We start from the raw sequence: 19,516 nt of genomic DNA on the forward strand, positions 1-19,516 counted from the left end.
AAGTGAAGAATTCTAAACATTCCTGTGACAGGTGAAAGTAATAGTGTTATAGTCATAAATTATGGGGAAGATTGATTATGTTTATTTAACACCTGTAACTTTTATTCATCCAGAATTCATTTTACAAGGACAGCATTCATTCAGGCTTAAATACATTGTTGGGCCAAACATACTCTGTATGCCCTGGAAAATGACATGTTTAAAAACTAGTTTTGACCTATAGTTGTTTTCATAGTATCATATTTTAGAGAGAGTTTGATTTAAGATATGACTTGTGGAACCTTTGTATAATTTAGTAGATTAGAATTATTCCAGAAAGGCTATCTCTTGAATATATCTCCAAGATTTCAAAAAATGCTATCTTTCCATCTAAAACATTGGACGGTAATGAAGATGACGTAGGAAGATGAGGGAAAAGAGAATGACTAGGAACATGATGAGGATGTAGGAGAGCAGTACTGATGTCAGTGAATGTAACATCTTTACCTGAAGGAAATTTTGAAAAACTGCCAAAAATCTATTTAAAGTCAATTTGGTATGGAGAGAAGGGATGACATAGTGGATAGAGATTCTGTGTTGGGGTCAGAAAGAAAGACCTGGATTCCAGTACTGCCTCTGCCTCTCCTCTTGATGTCTAATTAGCTTTCTGAGACTTTAGCTTACCGGGAGAGTAAGAGTGGTCTTGGTAGGAATTTCAGTGCCCTTGACATGTGTGAAATCGCAGGAGTTGACCCTTCAAAAAAAATTGTACTTTATATTTGACATCTCATTTTAGGTGGTAATTTGTCCATCTTAAAATCCCTCTTTTATTCTCCATGATTTTTCAAAAGTTAACTGACAGTAGGTCAGCAATCTTGAATGCCATTTTTCCCCCCAGTACGTCAAGATGTAATTTAATTGATTCAGCTCTGGTGATACAGCTTGGTGCTCCATCTCTCTATTTTTCTTGGCTTTGGACTCAGCCTTTTTGTTTTGTTCTTTCAAGCCCAATGATCATTCTCCTTGACAGAGAAAAAAGTGTAGCACTCTCCCTATTCTCAATTGTTAGCATCTCATCCAGGGCCATCTCCAGTTGTCCTGATCCATATCTGGCCACTGGACTCAGATGACTGCAGAGGAGAGAATGAAGCTGGTGAAGCTGGTGACTTTGTACAGATCTCCCTCACTTAAATCCAGTTCACTTGCATGTCATGGCATCATCTTCCTGATGTCATCTTCAAGAACAAAGGACAAACAACAGCATCTCATCTACGCTGTTGTTGTTCAGTCTTGTCTGACTCTTTGTGACCCCATTCATGGTTTTCTTGGCAGAGATCCTAGAGTGGTTTGCCATTTCCTTCTTCAGCTCATTTTACGGATGAGGAAACTGAGGCAAACAGGGTGAAGCAGTTTGCCCAGGCTCACACAGCTAGTAAGTGTCCGAGGCCAGAATTTGGGATGATGAGTCTTCCTGACTCCAGGTACGGCACTCTATCCGCTGTGCCACCTTTTGTTGTTCTTTAGTCGATTTCAGTCATGTTTGACCCTTTATAATCTCATTTGGGTTTTTCTGTGCCACCTGTCTCCATCATCTACACTGAGCAGGGCCTTATTCTTTTTTCCTCTTTTTCTTAAGGTAACTTAAATATAGCCCTCTCCTTCCCTGGCGGGGTGGGGTGGGAGGAGTGTATTTAGCTTTCCTTGCTAATCTCAGCTCATTTTGAGTTTTTTTTTATTGAATTTATTTAATATATTTAGTTTTCAGCATTGATTTTCACAAGAGTTTGAATTACAAATTTTCTCCCCATTTCTACCCTCCCCCCACTCCAAGATGGTGTATATTCTGGTTGCCCCTTTCCCCAGTCAGCCCTCCCTTCTGTCACCCCACTCCCCTCCCATCCTCTTTTCTCTTCCTTTCTTGTAGGGCAAGATAAATTTCTACACCCCATTGCCTGTGTATCTTATTTCCTAGTTGAATGCAAAAATTTTTTTTTGTTGTTTTTGAACATCTGTTTTTAAAAACTTTGAGTTCCAAATTCTCTCCCCTCTTCCCTTCCCACCCACCCACCCTAAGAAGTCAAGCAATTCAACATAGGCCACATGCCTATCATTATGTAAAACCCTATCACAATACTCATGTTGTGAAAGACTAACTATATTTTCCTCCTTCCTAACCTATCCCCCTTTATTGAATTTTTTCCCTTGACCCTGTCCCTTTTCAAAAGTGTTTGTTTTTGATTACCTCCTCCCCCATCTGCCCTCCCTTCTATCATCCCCCCTTTTTTATCTTCCTTCTTTCCTGTGGGGTAAGATACCCAATTGAGTATGTATGGTATTCCCTCCTCAGGCCAAATCTGATGAGAGCAAGATTCACTCATTCCCCCCTCACCTGCCTCCTCTTCCCTTCCTACAGAGCTGCTTTTTCTTGCCACTTTTATGTGAGATAATTTACCCCATTCTATCTTTCCCTTTCTCCCTCTCTCAGTATATTACTCTCATCCCTTAATTTGATTTTATTTTTTTTTAGATATCATCCCTTCATATTCAACTCACCCTATGCCCTCTGTCTATACACACACACACACACACACACATATATATATATATATATATATATATATACACACACACATACATTCACACATATATACATATGCATATTCCCTTCAGCTACCCTAATACTGAGGTGTCATGAACCATACACATCATCTTACCATGTAGGAATGTAAACAAAACAGTTCAACTTTAGTAAGTCCCTTGTGATTTCTTTTTCTTGTTTTTTTTCTAGATTACCTTTTCATGCTTCTCTTGAATCTTGTGTTTGGAAGTCAAATTTTCTATTCAGCTCTGGTGTTTTCACTGACAAAGCTTGAAAGTCCTCTATTTTATTGAAAATCGATACTTTGCCTTGGAACATGATGCTCAGTTTTGCTGCATAGGTGATTCTTGGTTTTTAATCCTAGCTCCACTGACCTCCAAAATATCGTATTCCAAGCCCTTGGATCTCTTAATGTGGAAGCTGCTAGATCTTGGGTTATCCTGATTGTGTTTCCACAATACTCAAATTGTTCTCTCTGACTGCTTGCTGTATTTTCTCCTTGATCTGGGAGCTCTGGAATTTGGTGACAATATTCCTAGGAGTTTTCTTTTTGGGATCTATTTGAGGAGGCAATCTGTGGATTCTTTCAGTTTCCATTTTGCCCTCTGCTTCTAGAATATCAGGGCAGTTCTCCTTGATAATTTTTTGAAAGATGATATCTAGGTTCTTTTTTTGATCATGGCTTTCAGGTAGTCCAATAATTTTTAAATTATCTCTCCTGGATCCATTTTCCAGGTCAGTGGTTTTTCCAATGAGATATTTCACATTGTCTTCCATTTTTTCATTCCTTTGGTTCTGTTTTATAATATCTTGATTTCTCATCAAGTCACTAGCTTCCACTTGCTCCAATCTAATTTTTTTTTTAATTTGTAGTGCTTTAATATACATTAACTTGCTTGGGTGTTAAAATAATTCCACAAGGTAGGTATCATCGGTGGTATGATCTTCCTTTTAATGACATATTAAGTGCTGTGGTCACAGAGTTCGTAAGTATAAAAAGCAGCATCTGAACCCAGGTCTTTCTGACTCTGAAATCCAGCAAAGTCTTGACTACTATGCTGCTTTTTGAGGGCTTGAAAATAGAGCTTGATAATGAGCAATTACAAATATCTGAAAAAGGACTTTTTAAATTATTGCTTTCTTTTAAAATAGCATTTATATATCTCTGCCCCCACTCCCCTTTGTAACAAAAACAGTTAAGCAAGTGAAACTGACACACTGCTCCACACCGGAAAAACCGTGTGTGTCTCATCAGTCTTCTGATTAATATTACTTACCCTAACCTCATTTTTTTTTTATTTTTCTTTCCATAAAACATAGCTCTTGATTCTGCTTTCTTCACTCTACATAAGTTCATGCAGATCTTCCCTAGTTGCTCCGAGTAACTCAAATTTCTTGTTTCTTCCACAAAAAGTGCCATTAGCAACAACGGGGCTGTCCCTCACCTCCCTCTTTGGCCTCCTTTTGTTGTATGTGCCTTGTAGAAGACAGATAGCTGGGTCAAAGGGTTCAAAGAATCTAGTTTCTCTTGGTTTTGTTTGTACACATGCATTTTAATCTTACACTTCTATCCTTTGGTTTAGGATTCTCTCATTTATAATTGTGAAAGGGACCTCCTTTCATTTCCCTGCTCTCACTCCATTGTGTGGGTGGTGTTTTTTAGGCTGAGAATCCATTTGGAACTTACTGTGGAAGTAAATGCTGCTCTAAACATTTTCTGCCAAACACGATCAGTTTTTGGAGGGTCATGGTTTTAACAGTAGGCACTGAGTAGATGACTAGCACCCACTTTAAAAGTTAATACCAGAGTGGTGTTAAGAGATACATAAGGTGGAACTGAAGCAACTCATTCTGCAAGTGACCCTGGAAGGAATGTATGAGGCAACAGTGGGCCTATGTCATGAGACCTGGAAAGAAAGGTTCATTCTGGTTTGGGGAGTTTGGATTCAAAAACAAAATCGTTCTGGAAAAATTATAATGCTCGATGTCCAGTTTCAAGTAGCATGCTTTCCACATCAAGCCTGCTGTTCTCAACGTAGGGCTGGTACAACCACATAGAGAGGTAGCTTAAAATGAGATCCTGGTTCGTAGCATGGGCGAGCTCTTCAACAATGATGCGTTTGAGGAGTATTTCCTTCTTGTACATTTCTGAAAGCTTATGGGAAACTTCATCTAAAATACATGGAGAATGAAGAAGTAGGTGTAGGCCATGTATGGAAAAGGGGTGTTTGATCATTTCCATTTCTGCAATGGTAATTTTCTAGGTTACAAATTCTTTTAGTGGTTGATGTTAACTTTTCCATTTTCACCTGTACCTTAGCCAAGTTTTCCAAGGTGTCATGAAGTTCCTTGCACAACATCTCAAGTTCCTCATTATATTTTGGATGCTCCTTTGGAGAATGAATGCCAGAAGCAATGCTGTTGCATTCTAGTTCTACCTTGTCTTCAGTAAATGCACTGATTTTGATGTTTCCTATTTTGTTTGCAACAGAAAACCCCATATTGTTGAGAGTCTTCCATTTCAATAATAAATTGTGCCAATCTGCAGCATTGTCCTTAATTTTTCTTGCACTGACAGATAAGACAGTTTTTTGGGGAGTAACCAGGCCAGAGTTCTTCACGTCCATGACTTTAAAGCCCAGAATCCAGCCCGGCGCCAGCCGGGGAACATTCGAAGGAACCTCCAATCTAATTTTTAAGCTAGTATTTTCTTCAGTAGTCTTTTGGACCTCCTTTTCCATTTGGCTAATTCTGCCTTTCAAAGCATTCTTCTCCTCATTGGCTTTTTGGAGCTCTTTTGCCATTTCAGTATTTTTTTGGTTCTCCTTTAGCGAGTCATTGACTTGTTTTTCATGGTTTTCTTGCATCCTTCTCATTTCTCATCCCATTTTTTCCTCTACTTCTCTAACTTGCTTTTCCAAATCCTTTTTGAGCTCTTCCATGGCCTGAGACCAGTTCATGTTTTTCTTGGAGGCTTTTGATGTAGGCCCTTTGACTTTGTTGACTTCTTCTGGCTGTGTGTTTTGGCCTTCTTTGTCACCAAAGAAAGATTCCAAAGTCTGAGACTGAATCTGAGTACGTTTTCGCTGCCTGGCCATGGTCCCAGTCAACTTACTTGACCCTTGAGTTTTTCGTTGGGGTATGACTGCTTGTAAAGAGTACTTGTTCTAAGCTTGAGGGGATGTACTGTTGTTTTCAGAGCTATTACAGCCAGCTCTGCCACATCAGCACTCCTCCTTCCCCAAGAACCCCCAACCTGGACTGAACTCAGATCTTATGCAGGCTCTGCACTCCTGCTCTGATCCTCACTTAATTCCTCCCAACAGGTGGGCCTGGGGCCAGAAGCAACTGCAGCTGTAGTTCTGTAGCTGCACCACCTCTGCTTTCCTTGGGGCGGTGGCCGACCCGTGAACTCCTTCCACTCCCCAGAGCTTTTCCCACTAACCTTCTCTGTTGTCTTAGGTGTTTGTGGGTTGAGAAGTCTGGTAACTGCCACAGCTCACTGATTCAGGGCGCTAGGGCCCTCTCCGCCCGGCTCCCAGTCTGGTTGGTCCACACGGCCCACAATGGGCTCCACTCCCCTCCTGCTCCCAGCTCCATGGGCGATAGACCTCACCCAGCGACCATCCAGGCTCTCCTGGGCTGGAGCCCTGCTTCCATCTGCTGTTTTGTAGGTTCTACAGTTCTGGAATTTGTTCAGAGCCATTTTTTATAGGTTTTTGGAGGTACTTGGTGGGAGTGCAGGCAAGTCCCTGCTTTCCGGTGGCCATCTTGGCTCCTTATTTTAAGTTTTAGTGCTTTTAACACTGTTATTTTAAAACTTGAGGTGATGAGTTAGTTATTCCTATTAAAATTATTTACCTGGGTTTCACTATCAAGAAACTTTCTTGGCTGATTTCCCCTGTGGAATTTAATCCATAGGCTCCGCCTTATCATTTTGCTGAACATTTTGAAATCTGCTCTCTCCAAATTTAGGACTTATGTCAGAGTGGATCATTTTTCTAATCTGTTTATGAAAAATTCTAAGACAGAATGGTCACTTGCTCCTAGTGTTCTATCATTTCCTTCTTCAGAGGCAAATGGAAGTTAAGTGACTTGCCCTGGGTCACACAACTAATAAACGTCCGAGGCTGGATTTGAACTCGTGGAGATGTCTTCCTGATTCCAAGCCCAGTGCTCTGTTCACTGTGCCACCTAGCTGCCAGTGTTTTGGCTATACGTGGTGTCTTATTGCAGTTCATTTTTCTGTGGCTTTTTTGTATTAGTGACTTATTGGAAAGATCTTCGATTAGTTTTGGCTTTTCTCCCCACCCTTTTTTTCCTCTGTCATAACTGAAAAATCTGAGATGGCCATTTTTCCTTCACTTGACGTTTAAGTTACTTGTAAACTCTATGCTGCAGTGTGCAAATCAAGGAAGTCTATATTCTTAGCAGTCAGAAAAGCTTCCTGTTGGGTTTTTTTTTTTGTGTTGGACTTCCTGCCATACGTATAGACTATAGTTTTTCAAGAGATCCTTGTTTTCAAACGTTTTAAAGTTAGCAATGCAGGAAAGACATGGTTTTTGAAAAAAATTTATCACGTGGACAAGTACTTTATACTGTGTAATTAACGGCTAAAGGATAGTGAGTTATGTGGTAAGGAATAAAGGAATGGTTCAGGGAAGGTGAGAAAGCAATCTCATTTTTTCCATTGACTGGAACAAAGAGTACATGTCTTTAAAGAGATCAGAAAGCAAGGGCAGGCAGAGGTATAGAAACTTAAACTGATAATAATATAATTAACTATCCTTAGTTATTAGAGTCTGAATTCAATGGAGAAGGCAAGAGAGGATGGGATGGACCTTTGGGTAATATCACCATAAAAGTGAAGTATAGGTAATCTCCACTTTACAAGTGTTGGAAATAAAATTAAAAATAAGTTTACTGGTGGGAATTTGGAGTGTGTTTTTTGTATACACTGGTGGTTTGGTTCCTAGACTAAAGAACCTTAGGGGTGAGGTAGGAGGGGCAACAGGAATTCTGGGCACTTTGGAATGCCCTCCCTGCCCCAGTTTTCTGCCAATGCCCCTTTTTTCTTCCCCCCTTCCTGGATAACTACTACTTCTTTTCCGTACTTATTCCCTCTCTTCCACCCTCCCTCCCTCCAACGTGGACATGGCTTCATATACCATTTGAATAAGCAGGAAATCACCAACTCTGATCTTTCTGATTACATGGAGGGCCACTGGGCCTTGGCATTCGCCCTGTCACTGAATCTGCCAGTATATGTTATCTTCTCTTTTAAGTTTTGAGTTCCAAATTCTGTCTCCCCTCTCTGAAATGGTAAGCAATTTGATAAGGTTATACATGTGCAATCATGTGAAACATTTCCGTATTGTTTTTGTGTGAGAACAAGAAAGTAAGAAAGCAAGAAAGCTTCAGCCTGTATTCAGACAATATTACTTCTTTCCCTGGCAGCATTTAGCATTTTTCGTCATGAGTCCTTTGGGGTTGTCTTGGTTCATAGTATTGCTGAGAACATCTAAGTCATTCACAATTCTTCAACATACAATATTGCTGTTACTGTGTACAGTGTTCTCCTACTTCTACTCACTTCACTTTGTATCAGTTCATGGAAGTCTTTCCAGGTTTTTCTGAAGTCCGCCTGCTCATCATTTCTTATAGCACAATAATATTCCATTACAATCATATAAGACTACTTATTTAGCCATTCTCCTCTTGATGGGCACCCCCTCAATTTCCAGTTCTTAACCACCACAAAAAGGGTTGCTATAAATACTTTTGTACAAATAGGTGTTCCCCCCTACCCCCCTTTTTAAATCTCTTTGGGATACAGACCTAGCAGTGATATTGCTGGATCAAAATATATGCAGAGTTTTATAGCCCTTTGGGCATAGTTCAAATTGATTTCCAGAAGATTGGATCAATGTTGTTAGTTCTTTCTGTCAGTCACTTTATTAGGTCAGTCATTTATTAGCTACCCACCATGTGCCAGGCACTGTGCTAAGCAGTGGGGATATAAAAAGAGGCAAAAGACAGTCCCTGCCCTCAAGGAACTTCTTTTTAGTCTAACATGAGACAATAAGCAGTCAAATATATAGAAAGCAATCTATATAGGATAAGTAGGAAATAATTAAAAGAGGGAAAGCACTGGAATTTGAAAGAGGAATTATGGGAGGCTTCCTATAAAAGGTGGGATTTTAGTTGATCCTTAAAAGAAGCCAGAGAGGTCAGTAGTTGGAACAGAGGAAGGAGAGCATTCCAGGCATGGAGGTTGTTGTGTCTTTCATTTTTGAAGAGGACCATGACATGACTTGCAGTTGACTTTGATTTAAGTGAAGGAGGGCTGTGCAAGCCTCACTTTATTCATCAGGATGACTGGAGATGACCCAGGGTGCAATGGGAGACCTTGGCCCTTTTAAACTAAGGTCTTTTCAGGTTCTCACTTTTAGTGAGGGAATGCCAATTCAGTGAATCACCTCTTTAAGAAGTGGCCCCTTTAATTAAAAAAAAAATCAAACTGGAACGGGAAGACCCTCAGGGTTGCTGGCCAAAAGAGAAACAGTTACTATTTACATTCCCTCTTAGTTAGGAGACAACCAGGGAAGATGTCTGGAGCCAAGAGGTAGAGCATCTTACTTGTCTTATTCATCAAATGGACAGGAGGCCAGTGTCACTGGATGGAAGAGTGTGTGCCAGGGAGTGACTTGTAGGAGTATCATGATCAGACTTGATCTTTAGAAAGATCACTTTTACAGTCAAATGGAGGATATGGAGGATGGACCAGAGTAGAGAGAATCTTGAAGTGGGCAGACCTACCAGCAAGCTTGTTGGCACTAATCCAGGTGTAAGGTGATAATGGCCCCTCCCTCCTTCCCTCCTTTTCCCTCTCTCTCTCTGTCTCTCGATCTTGTTCTCTTGCTCTCATACGTGTGTCTGTATGTGTGTGTGTGTGTGTGTGTATACACACACATATATATATATATATGTGAAATAAGAATGATCACAGTGTCAGAGAAGAGAAAATGCCATATTTGAGAGATGTTGCAAAGCTGAAATCAAGAGTCCTTGGCAACAGATTGGATATGGATATGGAGAGATAGTGAGGAGTTAAGGATGACTCCTAGGTTGTGAACATGAGGAACTAGCCTGCACTCTAGTCTCCAATAACAGGGAAGATAGGAGGTAGGGAGAATTTAAGGGTAATAATGTCCATTTTCGACATATACTGGACATCCAGTTCAAGATGTCTGAAAGGCATTTGGAGATATAAGACTGGAGGTTAGCTGAGCAGTTGGAGCAGAATTTGTAGAGTTGAGAAGCATAGAGTTGGTAAATTAAATCCATGGGAACTGAAGTGATCACCAAGTGAAGTAATACAGAGGGAGAAGAGAAGGGGGTCCAGGACAGAATTCTGAGCAGGGGCTACTCTTTTGTTTGTATCCTCAGTGCTTAGCACATAGTAAGGGCTTAATAAATAACTTTTCCTTCATAATGGAGATGAACATGAGTGGAGATGAATAGAAACAACCTAAGTTATGGAAAAAAGAGTGGGGGAGAAACTGATGGGTTTCCAACCCCTTTTCGTGGGCTAACCGTTACTAAGTATAATTTTGAATGAATTCTTCTTTGTCTTTGACATTAGTACCTCTTTCCAGGCACCCATTGTTTCCATGGTGCCCCAGCCAACCCTCAACTCAGGCTTATCCTGCTCTTCACCCTCCCTCCACTCCCAATCCCAAAAGGGTTTTCTTTGGAATCCAAACTTAAGAGATAAGTAGGAGATAGTCTGTCTGTCTCTCTCTCCCTCTGATAAAGATGTGGTTTATTGGGGCAAAGTTCTTCTTGACAGAGAAGCTGTCCAGGTTATAGTTTCCACTGACTTTACAAGCTTCACAGCGAGTCCTCTGTAGATAGTTCTCCATACCCAAAGCCCTCAACAATTTGAACACATATGACTTAATTCAACAAATATTTAATAGGGGCAGTACTAGTGGAGGAAAAGAGGAAAAAGGAACTTTTCCCCTTAATTTGCTTGGGGGGGTGGTTCCCAACATATATACAAATAAATAAGTATACAAGGTAGTTTGAGGAGATATGAACACTTGGAACAACCAGAAATGAACAGCAAAGAAGAGTTTTCTAGGCAGGTTTGGCATTTGACCTTAATCTTTGAAGGAATATTCAGAAAGGTAGAGGTGGGGAAGAAGTCCATTCCAAATAAATGGAGGCAGGTAAGGCAATATCACGTAACAGCTGGAGGAATAATAATCCAGTTGGCTCATATGCGGAGACCACCTACGGACATCAAATAAGGTGGGATAGTTAGTTTGGAGCCTGAGTGTGGATGGCCTCAAATGGCAGATTCAGGAGTTTGTATTTATGTTAGAGGCAGTAAAGACCCTGAAAGATTTTTAAGCAAAGAGTGTTGAAATTAGACCCAAGTTTTAGGAATATTATTTTAGCTGATGTGTGGGTGATAGATTAAAGAGATGAGATCAACATAACTGAGAGTAGTGCTAGAAGTGGGTTGCCCGGAACAAAGACTTGGGAGATACCAGAACTTGGGGACAGGAGATGGATGATGATCCATTAAGGAAGGCAGGAGTACTCAGCCAGGAAGGACCAGAACCAGCGCAGAGCAGGCTCACTGGATCCATAGAAGAAAGTATATGTAAGTTGGGAAACATGGTAGGTAGTCGTTGAAAAAGTTGGTAAGTTCTGAGAATTGAAGGGTAGACTCGGAAGTAAACTGGCTGCAAAGAAATGGAGTTAAACCCTTTCTAGGAATTTTTCTGTGAAAAGGAGAAATGGGGTAGCTTAAGGGGATGGAGGGACAAATGAATGAAGGGGAAAGAGAAGGCTTCTGCACAGCACAACCCAGACACACGAGGAAAAAAAACATTTGAATACTCAGTTCTCTGGGACCCTGTCTGGCATCCTGGCCTCCCAGGTTCCTTCCAAACTGTTGTTTACTCTGCAGCAGCACAGAAATACCTGACTAGTCTTGAGATCAAAGGGATTCAAGTAGTTGCATCTCTGTTAACTGGCTTGCCTCTTAAGCTGATTATTGTCCCAGTGCTCCAGGGACACCAGGTAGACTGCTGTACCTATTCTTTCACCCTCTCTGTCTTTAAGCTGGCTGTTTGTTTTTTCTTTACTAATACACAAATGTTGAGCAAGTTGACTGTGGCAAGGATCTCCCAAGACCATTCTTTTCTGGGTCTTCAGCAGCTGTAGCTGCTGAGGCCCTGGCAGAAGGTCTTCGTCTTATAAGGGCTGCTTCCCTGGATGATGCTTGAGGAAGCCTGGGCCAGAAACAGGGCCTGGTGGTCTGGGGTGTGCTGCTGATCCTGGGCAGAAAACTGCTGTAGTCTTCAGGCCTATTAGGTTGGCTGAAGCCTAATGATGATAGAGGGTTATTATGAACAACTGAGACAAGCTCCCTTGAGTACTTTTTCTAGGCAGAGGGAAGTAAGATCAGAGTGCTCCAGAAGTCACATCTTGGCCAATGGCCCAATGTGAGATCGTAGGTGAAGAGAATGTTGGTTATGTATGGTAATGATACTTAGCATCAAAGAAATTACTATTGCCCCTTTGGAACTAGCCACTCCATATTTCTTATGCCTCTTCTCCATTATCTTTTCTTGTGACTGAATCTGGATTGTTACTGTCTCATAAATTGAGAGAACTTTAGATCTAGAAGGGACCTTAGGAGATAGTCCAACTCATTCATTTTATAGACTAAGAAACACAGTCAGAGAAGTTGTGTTTTTGCCTAATAAATGATGGTTCACTGACTAAGTTTACCTAACTAGTTAGTGGCAGAACTAGAACCAGACCTTTTGCTGTGATTTATTTCAATCCCTTTTCCATTCATAACATTGCCTGCTTTTATTTTGTTAATGGTGACATGACAATGTTACTGCTATAGGGTGGGATGGAGAGGAGGCAGCCAACCTGTCTCCAACAAAATTATGGTCTGTAGGTACTTATGGTCTGGGAATCTAACATCTGATACGTAAAAGAGATTGAGTTCAACAGTTTCTTTTGCACAGACTTTTTTTCTTATAAGTTTTCCTTAATTTGTCCCTTCTAAAACTTAAATAAAAAGATATCTAAATAAATTTAAAACAAAACTATGTTGGTTGCTTACAATTCAGTAAACCAAAACTCATTCTAAAAGTTAAAATACTACTAGTTATAAAGCAGTGGTGTCAACTCAGAAATGAGGGTCATTAAGCACTGCAGAAGGATCCCTGAAATCTGTATATTAACTTAGAAAACCACATATTAGATATACTTTTTTATTGTATTTTTACTTATTTTGTTAAATATTTCTGAGTAACATTTTAGTCTGGTTCAGCAGCATGCTGCAGGCCTTGTGTTTGACACCTCTGGTCAAAAGGATTGTTACTAATTAAATATAGAGCCTAGTAATCATTGTTTTCAATAAAAGAATGACTTTAATTGGTCATAAAATAATTTCACTATAGTCATTGTACAGTATGGAGACCTCTATATGAGGTAGAGTGCAGTTTTCAAGAGGAGTTCAAAAAAGTTGACATTAAAAACAAAAATGAAACTAGAAGTTAATTTGAACCATCTAGAAGATGAATAAATACCACTAAACATTTAATATAGTCCTTTTAAGGTTTACAGAGCCCCTTACATGAATTATTTCATTTGATCTTCATCAAAGGCACTCATTGAAGCTATGGGAATGTATGCTATTGCCAAGGTGGAGACAGTATCTAGAGAGCAGAGGATTGGAACCCAATCCCTGCCATTTGCTGCCTTTATGACTTTGGAGAAGTCCCTTAAACCTCTCTAGGCTTCTGTTTCTTTGCCTATAAAATGAAGAAACTGGGCTAGATGTTTTCTTAAGTTTCCTCTAAGGTCCTTCATAACTTGAAATCTGTGATCCTATGAGTACCCCATCTCATTCAGAAAGATTGGGGGGGGGGACCTTGACCTTGAGGCCACATGTAGCCCTCTAGGTCCTCAAGTGCTGCCCTTTGACTGAATCCAAACTTCAAAGAACAAGTCCCTGTAATAAAAGGACTTGTTCAGTAAAACCTGGACTCAGCCAAAAGGCCGCCCCCAGCTACCTAGAGGGCCAAGGCCACAGGCCACGGGTTCCCCACCCCTGGTTTAGACTTACATGTGTAAGCTCCTTGAGGGCAAGGACAGTCTTCTGCCTCTTTTTGTGTCTGTGCTTAGCACTGTGCCACACACTTGGTAGGAGCTTATTGTTTATTAATTGATTTTTCTCCAAACCCTCCCCCTTCCAAACTCCTCTAATACTACCTAGCACACCATTATCCTCTCAGTCGCCCAGACTCATAGCTATCTCTCACCACTCCTTTCCCCCACATCCAGTCTGTTCCCAGTCTCCCAATTGTGCCTTTGTAACATCTTGGGTAAGTCCACTCTGATACTGCTACCACCCAAGTGCAGGCGCTCATCTCTTCCCTCCTGGACTGTCACAATAGCCTGCTGTTTGATCTGCTTGCCACAAGTCTCTACCCACTCTACTTCATCCTCCAATCATTTGTTATGGTGAGTTTTTCTAAAGTACAGATCCACCTTTGTCACCCTGATATTTAGTGAATCCAGTGGCTTCCTGTGACCTCCAGAATCAATTATAAAATCCTCTTTTTGGCTTTCTGAGCCCTTAATAACCTAACCCCAACCCTTCCCACCTTTTTAGTCTTCTTACTTACACCTTATACGCCTCCATACGGACTCTTTAATGCAATGATAACAAGCCTGCTTACTGTTCCTTTAGCAAGCTACCCTCTCCCTGGCTCTTGGCATTTTTCACTGGCTATCCACCAAAGCATGGAATGCTTTCCCTCCCCCTGTCCACCTCGTAGCTTCCCTTAGTTGAAGTTCAAGCTAAAATTCCATCTAATACAGGAAGCCTTTCCCAGTCCTTATTTCTAGTGCCTTCTTTCTTTTAATTATTTTCTATTTATCCTATATATTGCTTGTGTGTACCTAATTGTTTACATGTTGTGTCTGTCATTAGATGAGTGAACTTCTTGAGCGCTGGGACTGTCTTTTGCCATTCTTTGTATCCCCAGTGCTAAGTTGTATGATTCAATGGTTTGCATTTTAAGCCTCTGGGTTATTTTATATCTTAAACTAGATTGTATACTATTTGAGAAGTCCTTTTCTCATTCTTCAGCACATCTGTTATGGTAGGTGCAAAACTAGTAAGTGATCAGTACAACAAATGTTGACTGAAGAGAGAGTGTTGTTGGAGAAAGTATTAGTTATACTACCAGCTTTCTGAGTAGTTTTGTCACCTTGAACTAGCTGCTTAACATTTCCCAATTTATTGTTTGTAAAGTGAGAGAGTTGCATTAAATCAAGGGTGCATAACCTGGGGACCCAGCAGACCCCGGGGGATCTTTGAACTTAATAGGAAAGAGATTCCATCTTTTATTCTTAAACCTCTCACTGAAATATAACATTCCTTTAATTATGAATATAGGCAACAAACTCTCTGAGGAGGACCTCATCTGTAGGCTTCACCAGATTGCCAGAGGGGGCCAAGGTATAAATAAGATTCAGAACTCTGATCTCTAAGAGTCCTTCCAGGTCCCAAAGTAAATGACTCCAAGATTAATTAACTTAGACAACTCTGAAATAATGACCAGATTACTTTAGAAAGCATTGAGGCATTTTTCCTGTGGGATTAACTGCATTGTAGGCATTATTGAGGAGGCAGGAGCAAAAACAAGGAAGGCACTTAGTGATGCTAGCTGAAAAATGGAATTACCATTCAAAACATTTGAATGTGTAATGTGAGATTGCCACTTTCATTGGCAAGTATACTTCAAGTAGCTTTTTTCTTTTTAGGGCAAAATAATTTTTAAAGCTTAATTCTTTTGGTGGGGAAGGGAAAAGGGGTTGGGAGGAAGAGACAGTAATTAAGAAATCTTTTTGTCTAAATTTTTTGGGGGATTTTTTTTTTTTTACTGAGGTGAATCTTCTTGATTTAAAATGAATAGCTATTTGTAATAACTCCACCAAGAAGTTTATTTGAATGCCACCTACATTCTAGTACTGTGCTAGATACTCATTGTTGGGAGTACAGGAAACTTGATTTCTGCTGTCAAAGGGTGCTCCGTCTTGTTGCCAAAGTAAAGTGAGTACATCTGATACTGTTAGAAAACCATGGAGTCAAACTTCATGGTCCAAAGTACTATAGAAGCTCAGAGAAGGGGGAGAGAGCTAATATTATTAGTTGGAAGAAACATTTTGGAGAAAATAAGTCTTGAAATAGGCCCTGAAGGATGGTTTGCATAAATAGGTAAGAGAAAAATACTCTAGTATCTAGTGTATTGGAAACCATAGAGTTATAGAAGTTCCTTGTAGAAACACATTTAAAAAAATCTAAACCATTCAGCTTTCCCTTCAGTTCATATTAGCTTTGTTTTTGCATTGTATGTTTAAAAGATTTCATTTCAGTAATTTTGAATTCATAACATGATTTCTGGAATTGCATCATTTTGGTAAATTCAGTCAACATACAGTCAACAGTTATTCTAAGATACTATAAATGGTGTGGCACATAAATTTGTATTTCTGTGAAATCTAATTTTCATTTTTATTAGTTTTGAAGTTCTGTAGACATCAGGTATCTACTTTGTGTAAGACATAGTGCCAGGCACTAAGCAATCTGATTTTTAAAACAATATGCGTTTTTCCTAATATTTAAAATGCCCAATATGTAAACCAAATCATTCTGTTTATAGTGGGAGGAAGGAAACTTAAGGTCTAGTCCTTGTCCTGCTACCACCGTCTAGTTCTGTGACCTTGGGCCTTAACTTCTTCATATGGGATGAGGGAATTGAACTATATATCCTCTAAGGTTCTTTCCAAATGTAGAATTCTAGATGAACAAGTAACATTCCTCAAACACTATTTTCATTGTTGTTCCCCTATTAGGTAAGTTTGTATATAATGTCCATATGTCCATAATGTCCATTATATTAGACCACAAACTCCTTTGCTTGTCCCTTCAGTGTCTTCTACTAGTTGACCTTCAGTTTCAACCTTATTTTCATTGTTGTCCTACCTGCATTTTCTGCATTTAAGCCAAGTAAATCTGCTTATCATCATCAGCTAGCTTATTACTTTTATCATGTCCTTTTTTGTGTTCAGTTCCCCTAATACTTTGAATACTTTGCTATATTGCCCTCACAATTCCCCCAGGCCCATGATTAGTCCCACGGGACAGATCTTGTCTCTACTTTGGTTCTTCTCAGCACTTCAATACTCATTTTGTTTATAAGTGCTCTTCAGTTGTATTCCTTTTGCAACCAAACTTATAAGCCAAATAAAGACCTAACTGCCTTCTGTTTCTCTGTATCCCACCACAGGTAGGCCAGTGCTCTGTATATCATAGGGACTTAAGTTGTTTACTGAACATTTTTGAATTTACCAGGATTAGCTTCTCTGATTTGAAAGTGGCAGGGAAATAACTACTAAAAATGTTCCTACTTTAGGGTTATTTTACTTCCTTGTATCTTAAGACATTCCCAGATCCCCAGGGCAAAAAAAAAAAGAAAAAAGAAAAATCTCGTGGTGAATCCGTGAATATTTTTTCATAGCACTTTTTTAAAAATAAATTTTTATTGGTATCTTTTTTTTTTACATCATCCTGATTCCCCCTGTATTCCTCTTCCTCCCAGAGAGCCATCCCTTATAACAAATGTTTCCTATCATAGTGCTTTAATCAGCATTGTATATCTGTATATCTTATTTCTGTTTAGTATATAAAGAATCTATTCCCCCCGCCCCCAAAAAAATCTGTGCTCTTTAAAATCTAAAATGTTAGTACTGGCTTTTTTTAACACCACAGTTACTCCCCAATAATTCTTTCCCCCTCCTGCCCTTCTGCTTGGGGTTGCTGGATCGAAGGGTAACAGTTGAGTTTCTTAAGTCCAAGTTTTTGTTGTTTTTCCCCCCAGCAGAGTTGTACTGATTCAGAACTTACCATCATTGTGTTAATGTTTGCGTCTTCTCAAGGTGCCCTTAAAACCACCGGCATAGTATAGGTAAGAGAGGAATGGAAAATGGGAGTTGGAAGGGCACTCCCAAGAGTCTCATTCTGTCTCCTTAAAGCTGGCACTACAGAACTCCATTCTACCTAGAAACCAAAAAGGAACAAATCTTTCCAAATCTTCCCTATGTTTCCATTTTTCAGTTATATAAATATAAGCTGAAATCTCAAGAGTTGTTTCAGTTAACATTTTCCTTATAAGTGATTCTTTCGAAAACTGTTTGAAAATTGACTGTTTTAGGGAATTTATTTTAGATATAAAGTCATAAATTTAGAGCTAGAATGGACTTTAGAGATCTTATAGTCCAATATCATTTTATAGGTGCAAAAAAAAAAAAAACCCAGGAGGCTGAGCCACTTGATCCAGGTGATGTGGGTAATATGAGACAGAGCTCAGATTCAGATTTAGAATACTTTTCCACCTTTTAAAAACATACATCAAGTCATAATAGCTGATCCACTTTAAAGTATTGCTGTATTTGCCTAACAAAATCGGTATGATTCATAGGATCTTATGTTATCATGGGGCAACTGTGTTGAAATTTTTATAAAAGGTTTTATTGATATCTCTTATACATGAGAGCTATTCCCTATTCCTTTACCCTAGTATTGGGCTTTGCAGTTCATGTGAATTAGATATCTTTTCATTTCATGCTTATTAAAATTGTTGTAGTTATCTATGTGGTTTTTGTAGTTCTACTTTCACTGTGTCAGTTTAAATAAATTTTCCTGTTTCTCCAAATTCCTCCATTATTTCTTAAAATAATTTTTCTTTGAAGTACCTCCATTTGTTTAGTCCTATTTATGGATAGTCACTTAGGTTCTAGGTTTTTGTTCGTTAGTGGGATTTTTTTCCTACCACATAATGCTAATATGTGTTAACATGTTTATACAGTGTGACCAGTACTTCAGGTTGTGTTTACTTGCTTCACATTTCTACGGTACACTATGAACCAGATTATAGATTATTGTTAATCTTTTTTTCTCCTCTATTAGCATGATATAGTGGAATGATCCCTAAATTTATATTTAGAAGGCCTGTTTTCAAAACTCTCTGTGTTACCTATTACCTGTGTGACCTTGTTGGGTCTAATCTCATTTCTAATCTCTAATCTTGAGGGGTTTGGACTATATTATCTCTAAGGGCCCTTCCACCTTGAAATCCTGGGGACAGGGACTTTTCTTATTCTCAGACTAGATTGATGATTGATAACTAGTACATAGTAAACTATATTATTTCTATAAAAAATTGACCAAGATAATTTTTAGTGTCAGATGCCACAAAGGCTGTAGGCAAAGTTGTTAAGTCTTGGAAATAATTTTTACCTCACTAGAATTTCTTTTTCCGTTGGCTGTTTAAAGACTCTTATCATAGCATCTTGCCTAGACTGATCTGCCCTCCCCGATTACCCTCCATAATTATCTTGAGCACTCCTAATTCCCTTATATAAACAATGTACCTCATAGAACATTAGGATTACTCTTCCATGGATATGTATGTTTTCCCTTTTAAAAAAAAGTAACTTTGTTAACCCAAATTTGTAGCTGGTAGAATGTATGTAGAACATACTGTCTCCCTCACAAATTTTCTCCTGTCTTGAACTTTATCTTTCATTGGGGAAGATTTGTTTCTTTTTGGTTTCTAGGTAGAATGGAGTTCTGTAGGGCCTGCTCTAAGGAGACAGAATGAGAGTCTCCCATTTTCCATTCCTCTCTTACTTGTACTGTTCCATCTCCTAGCTTGGTCAGAAATTCATTGAAAATCCAAGAAAGAGGTCAGCATTGGGAATTATGACTTCAGATCCTAATTCAAGGATGCCAGTTTCATAGACATCAGTGAAACTTGTTTTCTGTTCCTT

At 39.4% G+C, this 19,516-nt stretch overlaps 1 protein-coding gene and 1 pseudogene across 4 annotated transcripts in view; one reads left to right on the forward strand and one right to left on the reverse strand.

Annotated features, from left to right (window-relative positions):
- Nucleotides 1-19,516, forward strand: part of ATP2B1 (ATPase plasma membrane Ca2+ transporting 1) — a 134,429-nt gene that overhangs the window by 24,166 nt on the left and 90,747 nt on the right. The gene's annotated exons all lie outside the window — the stretch shown is intronic.
- Nucleotides 4,354-5,217, reverse strand: LOC118852265 (annotated as a pseudogene).

Source organism: Trichosurus vulpecula, chromosome 5 (assembly GCF_011100635.1).
Source record: "Trichosurus vulpecula isolate mTriVul1 chromosome 5, mTriVul1.pri, whole genome shotgun sequence".
NCBI lineage: Eukaryota > Metazoa > Chordata > Mammalia > Diprotodontia > Phalangeridae > Trichosurus > Trichosurus vulpecula.